The sequence below is a fragment of the Tympanuchus pallidicinctus genome, unplaced genomic scaffold, assembly GCF_026119805.1.
Source record: "Tympanuchus pallidicinctus isolate F22 unplaced genomic scaffold, pur_lepc_1.0 scaffold1, whole genome shotgun sequence".
Lineage (NCBI taxonomy): Eukaryota > Metazoa > Chordata > Aves > Galliformes > Phasianidae > Tympanuchus > Tympanuchus pallidicinctus.
Window position 1 is genome coordinate 99,682,512 of NW_026294618.1, and position 7,535 is coordinate 99,690,046.

The following is a 7,535-nucleotide window of genomic DNA, read 5'->3' on the forward strand; positions in this document are numbered from 1 at the left end:
CTCATCAAATAACTTTCACCAGAAGCAAAGGACCAAAGGAAGAGAAAGAGAGAACAGAATGAGTCAAATGACAGGTTAGCTAAGAAGGTAGCAAGCACATTATAGAAAAAAAAATAATAAGCAAGTGTTTGACATGCTCTGTTCCTTGTGCCTTCATCCCAAACTGCTCACTGCTGCAGACTAGGTTGTACAGACCTTGAGTCCAACAAAAAGTGTTGGTTCCTAGGAAGAACCATCAAACACATCATGATTTGTAACTGTTTAGCTGAAATCCCAACCAGATTGAAGACAGCGAGAGTTTTGTCATTGCATTCAGCAGAATTGTGTTCTGTGGGCACCACTTAGTTACACAGAGCATTATTTCATGATGCCTAGAATTCCTTCTGCTTTTCTTGCTTTTTAATCCTCTCGACTTTCCACAGCTCTCTGGAGAGAGCCTCATGTCTAAATCCTTAACATGGGCACGGGAAACTCAGGTGCCTTTGACCACCTGATCTCGGTAAGGCTTTCTTATTAGTAATTTGTCCCCTTTCAGCCATCTGAAGTTTTGCCTTGAGAACTTTCCCTTCAGTCCCAGCTTATTTTAATTCTCTGTGCTTATTAGGACTGAGTACAAGCAGAACATCCTGAGGGCAAAACATAGTCCAAACTGGCCCCCATCCAAAGCTTTCACTGGTTTCTTACTGAAAGAACCAATTTTACCTGGGTTGTGACATGGGGCTTGCAGAAAGTTCAAATCAGTGTGTGGGTTTCTCATGTGAGAGAAACTCAAAGGTCAGAGTTTCTAATTTCCTTGAAACAGCTTTGAAATCTTCCACACCAAAAGACCTGTCCTTTGATGTGATGTCTGCTGGAAGCTTCCTCATTGCCTGCCTGGGTAGAGCAGAGACAGCTAACTTACCAAAACCATCAGGATTCAGTTCCCAGCTTCCTATTAACCTTAGACAAGTCTGTGGGTTGATTAGCAGATTTTTGGGTCTCGAGGATGCTCAAAGCACTGCTATAGGGCTGGTATTAAGACTGTTTTCAGAGAGAGAAGGATGGTCTGGCTACAACTTCCTTTTATTTTCCTCTTTCTCCTCCTCTGCATTCTCTCCTGCTGCTGCTGCTTTTGTGAAAAGGTCTTCTGTGCCTCAAAGAAAAAGTGCCTCTGATGGCCTTGCCTTCCCCCCTAACCCCCCCTCAACTGCTTGGGGCCATCTGAGAGCCAGTCAGAAGGCTGTTTTTGTCATAAGGAAGGCTTCTTCCAGGCAAAGGAAGGCGATGCCTGGGGCTTCTATATTCACAGCCTTTCTATTTCTGGCTCTCCCTTTTCACAGGGCTTTGTTCACTAAACTCTGCTCTCCCCAGACAGATTATTAGTGAGTACACTTACCTCAGAAGCAGAGTGAACTTGGGGAGGACAGGATGCACACAACACCACCAATGCCACCCTTAGATCACCCCCCAACCACAAAAATCAACTCTGGCACAGCCCACCCTACCGATGAAGGGCATTTTTGCATCTCACCTACCTCCACTTCCAGGGAGTTTGCTAGAAAGGCGGTTCATTAATAGGAACGCCTCAAAGGCTTAAATCCTGCTCTGCAGACTCCCATTTTCCTCTTGTGGTGGAAATTAGAGAGTAATCCCATTTTCAATACATAGAGAGGCAGGCTGTGTTGATACCAAGTCTAAAGCGTTTCAAGAAAGGTCACTGGAATAATGTGATGATGCATGAGCTCAGGAAGCCTTAAGGAGCTCCAGGGAAGTGACATGAGTTGTGAAGGTAAATGTAACAGCTCCAGCCCCTTCTCTGATCCTCAGCAGAAGGATTTCAGCCCATGGCATCAGCTCAGAGCAGATCTCCTAACCTGGGATTGCTGCTGACTCCACACAGCAAGTTGGGTGCCACTTCCATTTCCTCCTACCTTACCCCCCATAGCAGCTGCCAGCCCTGTTCCTAGCACTTCATTTTGGCTACAGACCTTCACTCCCTTAACCCTGATCCCAACATACATTGCCACTGATGGTGCTACCAGTTCAGGCAAGGGATGCTTTGAAGCCTCTTGTCTTTCTGATACAGAGAAACTCCGAACATCAGATTTACCCCCGTCATAAGTATCCTGAACCAGCAGTTTTGCCTCTTTTTAAATCGTGACAGATGCCAGAAGTAGACAACCATTTTCCCATCCACTGAGACAAGAGCTCACCCTTCCATAGATTTTCACCAGTGGCTCTTCTGAACATATCTTTCTGATGACTCTTGAAGCCAGACAGCATTTGAGCACAGGCCTGTCTGACACACACACATCCCAAGGTCAAATCAATTACCACATCCTTGCCCACACCAAGGCACCAAGGCACATTTTGTGCCAATCTTCCAGCATTCTGCCTGATTCCAGTCAAACACAGGGAGGTTTGTTGTTATTAAACTCAACAAAATTACAAAATAAATAAAATAAAATAAACAGAACACACATTTGCTACCTTCCCAGCACTTTCCAAAACAGAATGTTTACTACGTGGCTCCCTTTCTGAGCTTAAAGCCAGCTGATCATACAGCTAGAAAATTCTCTACACTGAGTACAATTTTCTCCAAGACTTGGCATGGCAACACTTTGATAAGGTACTGATAATGAGAGCGCGTGGTGGTTTCCGTCAACATGTGAAGTCACGCTTTTCCCAGAAAGACACAGTCAGGGCTGTAATCTTGGACAAATCTCCATGTCTCTAACTACCACAGCCAAGGTCTGATCTGCCCAAATGAATGCCCTTTAGTTCTTGTCTTGTTATCCCATCCAGTTAGTGCTGTTTAACATTCAGCCCATCTTTCCAGTCCTTCTGATTTGAGCACATACCCATTTCCTCCTCTGGCACCAAGCAGATTAGAAAACACAGAATGAGCCCCATAAAGGTGATAACAAAGTAAAACTTACTGTTTCAACTTGATCTGTAGCCAGAACTGCCTTAGTGACCACTTGATCCTAACAGATTGTGAAGTTCCTCTAGATTTGTACTTTAAGGACAGCCTTGACATAGCACTGGTTGTGTTTCTGGCACAGTTTTTCTATAGATTAGGATCCCGCCTCTCTCACAGACAGCATGAGGGAAGATAACACATTTTAAAGCAAATGAGATATACATGCAAAGCTTGGTCTGTAAGAAAGATCCAGTCTCCAAACTATGACAATTATCTGCAGAAAAAACAGAATTTCACATTTATATCTGCTGATCTACCAAGCAATCACGTAATGCTTTGTTGAGTGAGAACTTCTGCTTCTTTGTACCTCTGACATGGTTTTCTACATGATTTTTTAATTTTTTTTGTTTCCTTTCCTCGTTTCATTTCCTCTTTAAATTCCAAGACAGCTGCCTGTGTGCAAGGAGGCAGCTGTTTTGTTCCTGGAGTTAGTATGCAGTTACTGGACAGATAAACACTGGGCTTTCTACAGGAAGCTCGACTTTCCTTCTTCCCTGATTTGTTGTTGTTTTCCTCAGGCTGAAACTAACACTTACTTAGAGAAAAACAGGCATTTTGGGTTTTCTCTATGGAAAGAAAGAGTTCACTCTGTCAGGAGCAACGTGTCCTTTCAGAAACAGAAATATTTTCACTCTTAGATTTCAGTAAGATATTTTTGCCATGTTATGAATCCAAACATTTTGTAGAATCACGCAGGCACTGAAACAAGAGAGAGGCTTCACTGAAATACAGAAGAGCAAATGGGACCACAGCAAGCCTCTGCACGAAGAGCACAGCTTCTAAAGAGAAGCCTTTTCTGCAAAGCCCACTGTGCCCACAGATCCGCTGGCACAAGAGGAGCACAGAAAGGGGTTGGAGTGCAGTACGTGGTGGAGTCGTCGTCCCTGGCAGTGTTCAAGAGGCATCTGGATGAGGAGCTGCAAGATATGGTTTAGTAGCTTGTGTAGCAGTGGTAATGAGAAGATGGTCGGACTAGATGATCTTATAGGTCGTTTCCAACCTTGTGATTCTATGATTGTACATGTTTTGGCATCGAACAGCTCCTCACATCACGGCTGCTGAAGCTTAGTAAGTTGCTCACAGAACCACAGCACTTCCTACTACCACGCATAAAAAGAACAAAATCCTTTCTCAAAATTAAGGATTTGTGTTTTGGACCAGCAGAACTGCAGGGTATGTAGCTTGCACACGCAGCAGGGCTCTTGGTGAGCCCAAGGGCTGTTTCACAGCAGCGCTGGAAAGCAGCATTGTGCTTTAGTTGCCAGAGGCCTACTCGAAGCAGAACAGATGCTGTGACAAAGCTCATTTTTTTTGCAACCAGAAGCCTCGTTTAAATCCAAACATGCTCAAAAGAAGTCTTGAAACTTCAGAGTGTGGGTTCAGTAGTGAGTTAAGCTTCTAAAACTGTGAAGCATTTCAGCTCCCATTTCAGCTCTGGCAACCCTCTTCCCTATCCCACCTCAGGCTATTGTAACCATCATCCTAGGAGAAGTGGGTAGAGAACGTCCTCCAGTCAAGGAGGACAAAAAGCTGTCCATGCCAGTGTTAGCAGCCTGCTCTACCCCTACCAAAGCACCTTCAAGCCACCCCTTCAAACAGCCACTGAAAGGCTGAAACGCTTCTCAAGTGTCAGCAGCTCAGTAAAGCTAACCATCTCCTACACTGGCAGAGCCTGTTGTGCTGGACAGTGAGGTACCTGTACAGGATCTGCCCAAAGACAACACACAAGCAGTTGGCATGGCAGTAGCAAAGCAGCAAGCACTCGTGTTTGGGCGTGCGCTTTGGGCTAACAGTGACCTGAAGAAATAAAAGCCCCAGGAGAAAATGGGGAGAAAAGAAAGAAGAGCAAGGGTGGAGCCTCAGCATCCACCCTGTTCCACCCTGGAACCAGTGAGTGCTGCCTGCTCCTCTGCAGGGCAAGAGCCCAGTGCTGGGCCTGCCAACCACCAATGCCTCAAATCTGGTGTCCAGACAAAAATGGCAATGGGTTTGGTTTGGCACTGAGCTTTTCAAAAAAAAACCCCACAACCACTGAGTGAACATGCTTTTGATCGTGCATTTCTGTGTTGGTTTTCTGCTTGTTTCTAATAGGATCTGGGTTCTATTTTCCTTCCAGTTTCTGAACCTTCCATTTACTTTAGTTTTTCAAGCTTTCCTCTGGAAAAAAAAAAGAAAAAAAAAAAAAAGAGGCTGGAAATGTTTCTTATCAAGTATAAGGCAACTAAGACTGTTCGACAAAGATGACTCCAGCTGCTGGGCTTCTAAGGACGCTCTAGAAATGATGAATCTCCCAATAAAATCATCATCAGAACTGGCAAATCCATACTTCCCCTGAACAATTATGATTTCTTTGCCTGTGGGGATCACTGTGTTGAAACACCTATGAAATTCCTGCCATGTCATTGAATTTGCATGCATTTCTTTTTGGTTCCTTCCTTCTTCAGCCTTCTTCCCTGCCAGAGTGCAGACATTCCTGAAAATCAGCTAACCACACTCCATACTTTGCAGCCTGAAGACCTTGAAACAAATGAGCCTTGAAGAGTAATTGTAGCATTACGGGCACCAAATGAAGCTGAATTATGCAGCGTTTAGTGGATGCTGCTTAGTGGATTGGTTTGGGGGAAAGTGTTATACAATTGAATTTTAAAAGGTTAAAAAAGAATTCAGCTGACACTGCCTTTGGAAAACAGTGTAAAGGTGCAGAATACAGCCCCCTCTGTGCTGAGGCCAGGTTGGGAAGGGTCTGGCATTGTATATGAGCTATAGGTAGCGAGTGAAGTGGCAGATTGAGTTTCTCATGCTGTTTGTGTGGCAGAAGCCTTTTATCCTCTGATGCTTATTGCTATGGCAGAGCTGAGGGGCAGGGGTGGCTCTAGCTACACCATGCAAGCATAGTGCACTTCGTCCAGAAGGTCAGCTGAAACTGGAGGAAAAATAGTTCCCTAAATGACACAGCAATGCTAGAAAAAGCTTGTGCTGTTTTCCACCCTATTAGCAAAAAATATGACCCTGCTCATGCAAACCTGTACTCAAAAAGAACTCACGTTGCAGAAGGCACTACGCCTCTGCTTGGAGGAAGGAGAGCAAGGGCTCAGACACAGCATCATCGTATCAGTAAGACCTTTTCCATGTAGACAGATAGAGCCTGGGACCTGTCCCAGAAAGTGAACAGACCTGAGGGAGATAACAGATAAGGGAAGGGAGATGTTAGAGTCTTTCTTTTTTCTTTTTTCTCCACACCCATACATTTGTTTAGTAGCATCCAAAAGAAAAGCAACAGTAATAGAACTGATGAAGCCAACACAGCTGCTCCACAGCAGTGGTACATGTTCAGCAGTCACTAGAGCTGTGTGTTCAGCAGTCACTGACCATCCCTGCACGCATTCACATGAGGTGCACTTCTGCACATTTTACAGAAGGAATTCAGTACTATTATCTCTGTTCTTCACAATTAGAAATTAAGTTGAAATTAAGCATTAATTAAGAAATGAATGTAGAAGGTAAGCAGCTTGCTCAAGCTCACACAGGAAATGGGTAAGGAATGAAGAATGGGAAATAGGTGTTGTCCTGACTGTGCCATCACATGGCCCTAGCTTCCTACCAACACTTTAGCATTGCACAGGTCCTGGAAAACAAAATGTTTTGAAGTCCTTCTTCCTCATATTCTAGTGTTTGTTCATGGACAATACCTTGAGAGAAGGTAGGAAGAGAGAAGGTAGGAAGCCTATTTAGGACCTCTCCTGTGCATTACCTTGCTTTTCAGTCCCCTTGCTGTAAGGTTGGAGGACTGGCAATGGGACCGACGGCAGAGAGAGAAGCAGGAGCTCTGCAGGGATGATCAAGAACTGCCTGTGCAGCAATACCACGTGGGCAGCCATGGAGGGCCTGGCATTCCCAGCAGGGAAAGGTGCTCACCCCTCACAACGCACTGCGGATGTTCCTGCGTGTGCCTGCTGAGGAGCACTGGCACACAACCCAGCAGGATGCTGCTCTGACACTGACTCACCCCACAGGTTCGGGCAACTCGCTTCTTCCTCCTTCCTGACTGCCCACACGGGCAGAACACCGAGCACCAGAGCTTGCTCCATGTCAGAATGAAGCAAGAGTCTGGGGGAGGCAGGGGCCAGGAGGGAGGCACAGTGACAGCCTGACTGAGGAATGCAAGACCATGCCCTGCAAGGCTGCAGGCATTTCCTGATCCACCGATTCTGCCGGCCTCACCGCTGCTGAACTCTCATTGCAGAACACAGGCACCAGCCCCACCGTGCCTGGAGATAGGGACGGGGGGGTGCCCAGAGGAAGCAGCCACCCGCAAACCTGACCGGGTGCAGCTGAGGCTTTTGGTTACCTTTTGGCTTGCCACTCGCTGCTCGGTGTTTAAACACAGGTGTCTGCTGCTGTTGACACTGAGTAATAAATGGACATTTTTTCCATTGGAAAGAATCTCAAGAATTTCCCAGTTCTCTTTTTATTCCTTTTTCCTCATACGTCTTCCTAAGGAGGCCGTTACTGCAGGGAGCAGGGCAGCCAACGTGGGTGTGACAGCACTCAGCTGTGCCCTTGGGTCTTATTT